Here is a 12,825-nt window from a genome sequence, read left to right on the forward strand (position 1 = left end):
TAGGCTACTCACCATACTGTAGGCTACTCACCATACTGTAGGCTACTCATCATACTGTAGGCTACTCACCATACTGTAGGCTACTCACCATACTGTAGGCTACTCATCAACCTGTATCATACTGTAGGCTACTCACCATACTGTAGGCTACTCACCATACTGTAGGCTACTCATCATACTGTAGGCTACTCACCATACTGTAGGCTACTCACCATACTGTAGGCTACTCACCATACTGTAGGCTACTCACCATACTGTAGGCTACTCATCATACTGTAGGCTACTCACCATACTGTAGGCTACTCACCATACTGTTGGCTACTCACCATACTGTAGGCTACTCATCATACTGTAGGCTACTCACCATACTGTAGGCTACTCCATACTGTAGGCTACTCATCATACTGTAGGCTACTCACCATACTGTAGGCTACTCACCATACTGTAGGCTACTCATCATACTGTAGGCTACTCACCATACTGTAGGCTACTCACCATACTGTAGGCTACTCATCATACTGTAGGCTACTCACCATACTGTAGGCTACTCACCATACTGTAGGCATACTGTAGGCTACTCACCATACTGTAGGCTACTCATCATACTGTAGGCTACTCACCATACTGTAGGCTACTCACCATACTGTAGGCTACTCTCACCATACTGTAGGCTACTCACCATACTGTAGGCTACTCACCATACTGTAGGCTACTCATCATACTGTAGGCTACTCACCATACTGTAGGCTACTCACCATACTGTAGGCTACTCACCATACTGTAGGCTACTCATCATACTGTAGGCTACTCATCATCATACTGTAGGCTACTCATCATACTGTAGGCTACTCACCATACTGTAGGCTACTCATCATACTGTAGGCTACTAATCATACTGTAGGCTACTCACCATACTGTAGGCTACTCACCATACTGTAGGCTACTCACCATACTGTAGGCTACTCACCATACTGTAGGCTACTCACCATACTGTAGGCTACTCATCATACTGTAGGCTACTCATCATACTGTAGGCTACTCGCCATACTGTAGGCTACTCACCATACTGTAGGCTACTCATCATACTGTAGGCTACTCATCATACTGTAGGCTACTCATCATACTGTAGGCTACTCACCATACTGTAGGCTACCATCATACTGTAGGCTACTCACCATACTGTAGGCTACTCACCATACTGTAGGCTACTCATCACTGTAGGCTACTCATCAACCTGTAGGCTACTCACCATACTGTAGGCTACTCACCATACTGTAGGCTACTCACCATACTTGGCTACTCACCATACTGTAGGCTACTCATCATACTGTAGGCTACTCACCATACTGTAGGCTACTCATCATACTGTAGGCTACTCACCATACTGTAGGCTACTCACCATACTGTAGGCTACTCACCTACCATACTGTAGGCTACTCACCATACTGTAGGCTACTCACCATACTGTAGGCTACTGTAGGCTACCATACTGTAGGCTACTCACCATACTGTAGGCTACTCACCATACTGTAGGCTACTCATCATACTGTAGGCTACTCATCAACCTGTAGGCTACTCACCATACTGTAGGCTACTCACCATACTGTAGGCTACTCACCATACTGTTGGCTACTCACCATACTGTTGGCTATCATCATACTGTAGGCTACTCACCATACTGTAGGCTACATCATACAGGCTACATCATACTGTAGGCTACTCACCATACTGTAGGCTACTCACCATACTGTAGGCTACTTCATACTGTAGGCTACTCACCATACTGTAGGCTACTCACCATACTGTAGGCTACTCACCATACCAGGCTACTCATCATACTGTAGGCTACTCACCATACTGTAGGCTACTCACCATACTGTAGGCTACTCATCATACTGTAGGCTACTCACCATACTGTAGGCTACTCATCATACTGTAGGCTACTCACCATACTGTAGGCTACTCACCATACTGTTGGCTACTCACCATACTGTAGGCTACTCATCATACTGTAGGCTACTCACCATACTGTAGGCTACTCATCATACTGTAGGCTACTCATCATACTGTAGGCTACTCACCATACTGTAGGCTACTCACCATACTGTAGGCTACTCACCATACTGTAGGCTACTCATCATACCTGTAGGCTACTCACCATACTGTAGGCTACTCACCATACTGTAGGCTACTCATCATACTGTAGGCTACTCATCATACTGTAGGCTACTGTAGGCACTCACCATACTGTAGGCTACTCACCATACTGTAGGCTACTCACCATACTGTAGGCTACTCATCATACTGTAGGCTACTCACCATACTGTAGGCTACTCACCATACTGTAGGCTACTCACCATACTGTAGGCTACTCACCATACTGTAGGCTACTCACCATACCTGTAGGCTACTCACCATACTGTAGGCTACTCACCATACTGTAGGCTACTCACCATACTGTAGGCTACTCACCATACTGTAGGCTACTCACCATACTGTAGGCTACTCATCATACTGTAGGCTACTCACCATACTGTAGGCTACTCACCATACTGTAGGCTACTCACCATACTGTAGGCTACTCACCATACTGTAGGCTACTCATCATACTGTAGGCTACTCATCATACTGTAGGCTACTCACCATACTGTAGGCTACTCATCATACTGTTGGCTACTTTTCATACTGTAGGCTACTCATCATACTGTAGGCTACTCATCATACTGTAGGCTACTCACCATACTGTAGGCTACTCATCATACTGTAGGCTACTCATCATACTGTAGGCTACTCATCATACTGTAGGCTACTCACCATACTGTAGGCTACTATCATCACCATACTGTAGGCTACTGTTGGCCCTCACCATACTGTAGGCTACTATCATACTGTAGGCTACTCACCATACTGTAGGCTACTCACCATACTGTAGGCTACTCATCATACTGTAGGCTACTCATCATACTGTAGGCTACTCACCATACTGTAGGCTACTCACCATACTGTAGGCTACTCACCATACTGTAGGCTACTCACCATACTGTAGGCTACTCACCTACTGTAGGCTACTCACCATACTGTAGGCTACTCACCATACTGTAGGCTACTCACCATACTGTAGGCTACTCATCATACTGTAGGCTACTCACCATACTGTAGGCTACTCACCATACTGTAGGCTACTCACTCATACTGTAGGCTACTCACCATACTGTAGGCTACTCACCAACTGTGATTACTCACCATACTGTAGGCTACTCACCATACTGTAGGCTACTCATCATACTGCTGTAGGCTACTCACCATACTGTAGGCTACTCACCTACTGTGGGCTACTCATCATACTGTGGCTCACCATACTGTAGGCTACTCATCATACTGTAGGCTACTCACCATACTGTAGGCTACTCACCATACTGTAGGCTACTCATACTGTTGGCTACTCACCATACTGTTGGCTACTCACCACCTGTAGGCTACTCACCATACTGTAGGCTACTCATCATCATCACCATACTGTAGGCTACTCACCATACTGTAGGCTACTCATCACCAGGCTACTTTTCATGCTGTGAGCTAGGCTAAGCCATACTGTAGGCTACCCTACCATACTGTAGGCTACTCGTCATACTGTAGGCTACTCATCATACTGTAGGCTACTCACCATACTGTAGGCTACTCACCATACTGTTGGCTACTAATCATACAGGCCCCTCACCATACTGTTGGCTACTCACCATACTGTTGGCTACTCACCATACTGTAGGCTACTCACCATACTGTGGGCTACTCACCATACTGTAGAGCTATCATACTGTAGGCTACTCACCATACTGTAGGCTACTCACCATACTGTAGGCTACTCACCATACTGTAGGCTACTCACCATACTGTAGGCTACTCATCATACTGTAGGCTACTCACCATACTGTAGGCTACTCACCATACTGTAGGCTACTCATCATACTGTAGGCTACTCACCATACTGTAGGCTACTCACCATACTGTAGGCTACTCATCATACTGTAGGCTACTCACCATACTGTAGGCTACTCACCATACTGTAGGCTACTCACCATACTGTAGGCTACTAATCATACTGTAGGCTACTCACCATACTGTAGGCTACTAATCGCCAGGCCCTCACCATACTGTAGGCTACTCACCATACTGTAGGCTACTCATCATACTGTAGGCTACTCACCATACTGTAGGCTACTCACCATACTGTAGGCTACTCACCATACTGTAGGCTACTCATCATACTGTAGGCTACTCACCCTCACCATACTGTAGGCTACTCATCATACTGTAGGCTACTCACCATACTGTAGGCTACTCGTCATACTGTCAGGCTACTTTCATACTGTAGGCTACTCACCTATGCCATACTTGGCTACCATGCCATATCATGCTGTAGGCTACTCACCATACTGTAGGCTACTCATCATACTGTAGGCTACTCATCATACTGTAGGCTACTCACCATACTGTAGGCTACTCACCATACTGTAGGCCTACTCACCATACTGTTGGCTACTCACCATACTGTTGGCTACTCATCATACTGTAGGCTACTCACCATACTGTAGGCTACTCACCATACTGTATGGCTACTCATCATACTGTAGGCTACTCATCATACTGTAGGCTACTCATCATACTGCCCTCACCATATTACTCATCATACTGTAGGCTACTCACCATACTGTAGGCTACTCATCATACTGTAGGCTACTCACCATACTGTAGGCTACTCATCATACTGTGGGCTACTCACCATACTGTAGGCTACTCACCATACTGTAGGCTACTCATCATACTGTAGGCTACTCACCATACTGTAGGCTACTCACCATACTGTAGGCTACCATGCAGGCTACTCACCATACTGTAGGCTACTCACCATACTGTAGGCTACTCATCAACTGTAGGCTACTCACCCAGGCTACTCATACTGTAGGCTACTCATCATACTGTAGGCTACTCACCATACTGTAGGCTACTCACCATACTGTAGGCTACTCACCATACTGTTGGCTACTCACCATACTGTAGGCTACTCACCATACTGTAGGCTACTCACCATACTGTAGGCTACTCACCATACTGTAGGCTACTCATCATACTGTAGGCTACTGCCATACTGTAGGCTACTCACCATACTGTGAGGCTACTCATCATACTGTAGGCTACTCATCATACTGTGGCCCTCACCATACTGTAGGCTACTCATCATACTGTAGGCTACTCACCATACTGTAGGCTACTCATCATACTGTAGGCTACTCACCATACTGTTGGCTACTCATCATACTGTAGGCTACTCACCATACTGTAGGCTACTCATCATACTGTAGGCTACTCATCATACTGTAGGCTACTCACCATACTGTAGGCTACTCACCATACTGTAGGCTACTCATCATACTGTAGGCTACTTTTCATACTGTAGGCTACTCATCATACTGTAGGCTACTCGCCATACTGTAGGCTACCCGCCATACTGTAGGCTACTCATCATACTGTAGGCTACTAATCATACTGTAGGCTACTCACAATACTGTAGGCTACTCACCATACTGTAGGCTACTAATCATACTGTAGGCCCTCACCATACTGTTGGCTACTCACCATACTGTTGGCTACTCATCATACTGTAGGCTACTCACCATGCTGTGGGCTACTCACCATACTGTAGGCTACTCACCATACTGTAGGCTATTTCTCACCATGCTGTTGGCTACTCACCATACTGTAGGCTACTCATCATACTGTAGGCTACTCACCATACTGTAGGCTACTCATCATACTGTAGGCTACTCATCATACTGTAGGCTACTCACCATACTGTAGGCTACTCATCATACTGTAGGCTACTCATCAACCTGTAGGCTACCATACTGTAGGCTACTCACCATACTGTTGGCTACTCACCATATTGTTGGCTACTCATCATACTGTAGGCTACTCACCATACTGTAGGCTACTCATCATACTGTGGCTACTCATCATACTGTAGGCTACTCACCATAGCTACTCACCATACTGTAGGCTACTCATCATACTGTAGGCTACTCACCATACTGTAGGCTACTCATCACTCACCATACTAGGCTACTCACCATACTGTAGGCTACTCACCATACTGTAGGCTACTCACCATACTGTAGGCTACTCATCATACTGTAGGCTACTCACCATACTGTAGGCTACTCACCATACTGTAGGCTACTCATCATACTGTAGGCTACTCACCATACTGTAGGCTACTCATCATACTGTAGGCTACTCATCATACTGTAGGCTACTCACCATACTGTAGGCTACTCACCATGCTGTAGGCTACTCATCATACTGTAGGCTACTCACCATACTGTAGGCTACTCATCATACCTGTAGGCTACTCACCATACTGTAGGCTACTCACCATACTGTAGGCTACTCACCATACTGTAGGCTACTCATCATACTGTAGGCTACTCACCATACTGTAGGCTACTCATCATACTGTAGGCTACTCATCATACTGTAGGCTACTCACCATACTGTAGGCTACTCTACTGTAGGCTATCACCATACTGTAGGCTACTCCATACTGTAGGCTACTCACCATACTGTAGGCTACTCACCATACTGTAGGCTACTCACCATACTGTAGGCTACTCACCATACTGTTGGCTACTCACCATACTGTGGCTACTCTCACCATACTGTGGCTACTCATCATACTGTAGGCTACTCGTCATACTGTAGGCTACTCATCATACTGTAGGCTACTTTTCATACTGTAGGCTACTCATCACTAGGCTACTCGCCATACTGTAGGCTACCCACCAGGCTACTCATCATACTGTAGGCTACTAATCATACTGTAGGCTACTCACCATACTGTAGGCTACTCACCATACTGTAGGCTACTAATCATACTGTAGGCCCTCACCATACTGTAGGCTACTCATCATACTGTAGGCTACTCACCATACTGTAGGCTACTCATCCATACTCACCATACTGTAGGCTACTCATCATACTGTAGGCTACTCATCATACTGTAGGCTACTCACCATACTGTAGGCTACCCCGCCATACTGTAGGCTACTCACATCATACTGTAGGCTACTCTCACATACTGTAGGCTACTCACCATACTGTAGGCTACTCATCATACTGTAGGCTCACCACTGTTGGTCTACTACTGTAGGCTACTCATCATACTGTAGGCTACTCACCATACTGTAGGCTACTCATCATACTAGGCTACTCACCATACTGTAGGCTACTCGTCATACTGTAGGCTACTCACCATACTGTAGGCTACCTATCAACTGTAGGCTATCATACTGTAGGCTACTCATCATACTGTAGGCTACTCATCATACTGTAGGCTACTCACCATACTGTAGGCTACTCACCATACTGTAGGCTACCAGGCTCACCATACTGTAGGCTACTCACCATACTGTAGGCTACTCACCAGGCTACTCATCAACCTGTAGGCTACTCACCATACTGTAGGCTACTCATCATACTGTAGGCTACTCACCATACTGTAGGCTACTCACCATACTGTAGGCTACTCACCATACTGTAGGCTACTCACCATACTGTAGGCTACTCATCAACCTGTAGGCTACTCACCATACTGTAGGCTACTCACCATACTGTGAGGCTACTCACCATACTGTAGGCTACTCTCATGCTGTGAGCACTCGTCATACTGTAGGCTACTCATCATACTGTAGGCTACTCACCATACTGTAGGCTACTCATCATACTGTAGGCTACTCACCATACTGTAGGCTACTCACCATACTGTAGGCTACTCATCATACTGTAGGCTACTCACCATACTGTAGGCTACTCATCATACTGTAGGCTACTCACCATACTGTAGGCTACTCACCATACTGTAGGCTACTCACCATGCTGTGGCTACTCACCATACTGTAGGCTACTCGTCAACCTGTGGGCTACTCACCAACTGTGGGCTACTCATCATGCTGTGAGCTACTCACCATACTGTAGGCTACTCACCATACTGTTGGCTACTCACCATACTGTAGGCTACTCGTACTGTGGGCTACTCATCATGCTGTAGGCTACTCACCATACTGTAGGCTCTCATCATACTGTAGGCTACTCACCATACTGTGGGCTACTCATACTGTAGGCTAAATCATGCTACTCACCATACTGTAGGCTACTCACCATACTGTAGGCTACTCATCATACTGTAGGCTACTCATCATACTGGGGCTACTCATCATACTGTAGGCTACTCACCATACTGTAGGCTACTCATCATGCTGTGGCTACTCACCATACTGTAGGCTACTAGGCTCCAGCCATACTGTAGGCTACTCATCAACCTGTAGGCTACTCATCATACTGTAGGCTACCACCATACTGTAGGCTACTCATCATACTGTAGGCTACTAATCATGCTGTGGGCTACTCACCATACTGTTGGCTACTCACCATACTGTTGGCTACTCGTCCATCATTCTGTAGGCTACTAATCATACTGTAGGCCCTCACCATACTGTAGGCTACTCATCATACTGTGAGCTACTCATACTGTAGGCTACTCACCTACCTCTCGTCATTGTGAGGCTACTCATACTGTAGGCTACTCATCAACCTGTAGGCTACTCACCATACTGTAGGCTACTCATCATACTGTAGGCTACTCACCATACTGTAGGCTACTCATCATACTGTAATCATACTGTAGGCTACTCACCATACTGTAGGCTACTCATCATACTGTAGGCTACTCACCATACTGTAGGCTACTCATCATACTGTAGGCTACTCACCATACTGTAGGCTACTCACCATACTGTTGGCTACTCACCATACTGTAGGCTACTCACCATACTGTAGGCTACTCACCATACTGTGGGCTACTCATCATACTAGGCTACTCACCATACTGTAGGCTACTCATCATACTGTAGGCTACTCACCATACTGTAGGCTACTCACCATACTGTAGGCTACTCACCATACTGTAGGCTACTCATCATACTGTAGGCTACTTTTTCATACTGTAGGCTACTCACCATACTGTAGGCTACTCGCCATACTGTGGCTACTTTTCATACTGTAGGCTACTCGTCCTTCTGTAGGCTCATCATACTGTAGGCTACTCACAATGCTCAGGCTACTCACCATACTGTAGGCTATAATCATACTGTAGCCCTCACCATACTGTAGGCTACTAATCATACTGTAGGCCTACTCACCATACTGTGGCTACTGCCATACTGTGGGCTACTCACCAACCTGTTGGCTACTCACCATACTGTTGGCTACTCACCATACTGTTGGCTACTCACCATACTGTAGGCTACTCACCATACTGTAGGCTACTCACCATACTGTAGGCTACTCACCATACTGTAGGCTACTCACCATACTGTAGGCTACTCACCATACTGTAGGCTACCTACCATACTGTAGGCTACTCGCCATACTGTAGGCTACTCACCATACTGTAGGCTACTCATCATACTGTGGCTACTAGTCATACTGTAGGCTACTCATCATACTGTAGGCTACTCGCCATACTGTAGCTACCCGCATTACTAATGAATACTCGTCATACTGTAGGCTACTCCAGCCATACTGTAGGCTACTCATGCCTGTGGGCTACTCATCATACTGTGGGCTACTCACCATGCTGTGCCCTCACCATGCTGTAGGCTCACTCACCATGCTGTAGGCTACTCACCATACTGTTGGCTACTCACCATACTGTTACTCACCCATGCTGTAGGCTACTCGTCATGCTGTAGGCTACTCATCATGCTGTGGCTGCTCACCATGCTGTAGGCTACTCATCATGCTGTGGCTACGTCATGCATACTCGTCAGGCTACTCACCATACTGTAGGCTGCTCATCATACTGTAGGCTACTCATCATGCTGTAGGCTACTCACCATACTGTAGGCTACTCACCATACTGTAGGCTACTCATCAACCTGTAGGCTCACCTGTAGCTTATCACCATGCTGTGGCTACTCACCATACTGTATTACTCACCATGCTGTAGGCTACTCGTCATACTGTAGGCTACTCATCATACTGTGGGCTACTCACCATGCTGTAGGCTACTCACCATACTGTGGGCTACTCATCAACTGTGGGCTACTCACCATGCTGTGGCTACTCACCATACTGTAGGGGCTACTCACCATACTGTAGGCACTCACCATACTGTAGGCTACTCACCAAACTGTAGGCTACTCACCATACTGTGGGCTACTCGTCATGCTGTGGGCTACTCACCATACTGTAGGCTACTCACCATGCTGTGGGCTACTCACCATGCTGTGGGCTACTCGTCATGCTGTGGGCTACTCACCATGCTGTGGAGATACTCCTGCATGCTGTGGGTCTACTCACCATGCTGTGGGCTACTCTCATCGCCATGCTGTGGGCTGCTCGTCATGCTGTGGGCTACTCGCCATGCTAAGGCTACTCATCATGCCTGTGAGCTCACTCGTCATGCTTGATTACTCGTCATGCTGTGGCTGCTCACCCATACTGTGGAACCTCGTCATGCACATGCTGAGCTCTCCGTCATACTGTGGGCTACTCATCATACTGTTGGATACTCACCATGCTGGGCTCTCACCCATGCCTGTGGGCTACTCGTCATGCTGTGGGCCCTCATCATGCTGTGTTTCTACTCACCATGCTGTGGGCTACTCGTCATGCTGTGGGCTGCTCGTCATGCTGTATCTCACCATGCCTGTGGGCTCTCACCATGCTGTCTGGCCACTCGTCATGCTGTGGGCTCACCATGCCTGTGGCTGTCCTCACCATGCTGTGGGCTACTCGTCATGCTGTGGGCTCCTCATCATGCCTGCGGGCCCCTCGTCATGCTGTGGGCTGCTCGTCATGCTGTGGGCTACTCGCCATACTGTGGGCTACTCACCATGCTGTGGGCACTCGTCATGCTGTTGGCTATCTCACCATGCTGTGGCTACTCATCCATGAGCTATGCTCACCATGCTGTGGGCTGCTCGTCATGCTACTCTCCTGGGGCTCTCACCCATGCTGTGGGCTCTCACCATGCTGTGGCTACTCACCCATGCTGTGGGCTACTCACCCATACTGGGCTACTCATCATGCTGTGAGATACTCGTCATGCTGTGGCTACTCGTCCATACTGTAGGCTGCTCATCAGCCTGCTAAGGCTGCTCGTCATGCTGTGGCTACTGCTCACCGACTGTGGACTGCTACCTCCATGCTGTGGGCTCTCCTCATGCTGTGGGCTACTCATCATGCTGTGGGCTCATTCACAATCATGCTATAATCTGCTCTCACCATGCTGTGGGCTACTCGTCATGCTGTTGCTGCTCGTCATGCTGTGGGCTACTCGCCATGCTGTGGGCTGCTCGTCATGCCTGTGGGCTACTCACCATGCTGTGGGCTACTCACCATGCTGTGGGCTACTCACCATGCTGTGGGCACTCACCTGTGGGCTACTCACCATGCTGTTGGCTACTCACCATGCTGTTGGCTACTCATCATGCTGTGGGCTACTCATCATGCTGTGGGCTACTCACCATGCTGTAGGCTACTCACCACACTGTTGGCTACTCACCATACTGTTGGCTACTCATCATACTGTAGGCTACTCACCATACTGTAGGGCTACCTCATCCATACTGTATTACTCATCATACTGTAGGCTACTCTCATACTGTAGGCTACTCATCAACTGTGGCTACTCACCATACCTGTGACTACTCATCAACTGTAGGCTACTCTCACCATACTGTAGGCTACTCACCATACTGTAGGCTACTTCACCATACTGTAAGCTACTCATCATACTGTAGGCTACTCACCATCATACTGTAGGCTGCTCACCATGCTGAGGCTACATGTCATAGGCTACCTACCACTGTAGGCTCATCACCATACTGTAGGCTACTCATCATACTGTAGGCCACTAATCATACTGTAGGCTACTCACCATACTGTAGGCTACTCACCATACTCAGGCTACTCATCATGCTGTAATCACTACCATGCTGCAGGCTACTCACCATACTGTAGGCTACTCATCCATACTGTAGGCTACTCATCATACTGTAGGCCTCACATGCTGTGGGCCACCCACCTGCTGTAGCTACTCACCATACTGTAGGCTACTCGCCATACTGTAGGCTACCTACCATACTGTAGGCTACTCATCATACTGTAGGCTACTCACCATACTGTGGCTAGCTCATCATACTGTAGGCTACTCTTCATGCTGTAGGCTACTCACCATACTGTAGGCTACCTCACCATACTGTAGGCCACTTCATCATACTGTAGGCTACTAATCATACTGTAGGCTACTCATCATACTGCTAGGCTACTCACAATACTGTAGGCTACTCTACATCATACCTGTGAGGCTACTAATCATACTGTAGGCTCTCACCATACTGTAGGCTACTCATCATACTGTAGGCTACTCACCATACTGTAGGCTACTCACCATACTGTGGCTACTCCATCATACTGTAGGCTACACATCATACTGTAGGCTACTCGCTCATACTGTAGGCTACCTACCATACTGTAGGCTACTCACCATACTGTAGGCTACTTCACCATACTGTAGGCTACTCACCACTGTGGGCTACCACCATACTGTAGGCTACTCACTCATACTGTAGGCTACTCACATACTGTAGGCTACCATCAACTGTAGGCTACTCACCATACTGTGGGCTGCTCACTCATCATGTATGAGCTACTCACCATACTGTAGGCTACTCATCATACTGTAGGCTACCTACCATACTGTAGGCT

General features: G+C 47.5%; 1 pseudogene; it reads left to right on the top strand.

Annotated features, from left to right (window-relative positions):
- Positions 1 to 10,476: 10,476 nt before the first annotated feature.
- LOC135574641 (uncharacterized protein DDB_G0271670-like) overlaps positions 10,477 to 12,825 on the top strand; it is a 6,744-nt pseudogene continuing 4,395 nt past the window's right edge.

The sequence above is a fragment of the Oncorhynchus nerka genome, linkage group LG13 (genome assembly GCF_034236695.1).
Source record: "Oncorhynchus nerka isolate Pitt River linkage group LG13, Oner_Uvic_2.0, whole genome shotgun sequence".
In the NCBI taxonomy this organism is placed as follows: domain Eukaryota; kingdom Metazoa; phylum Chordata; class Actinopteri; order Salmoniformes; family Salmonidae; genus Oncorhynchus; species Oncorhynchus nerka.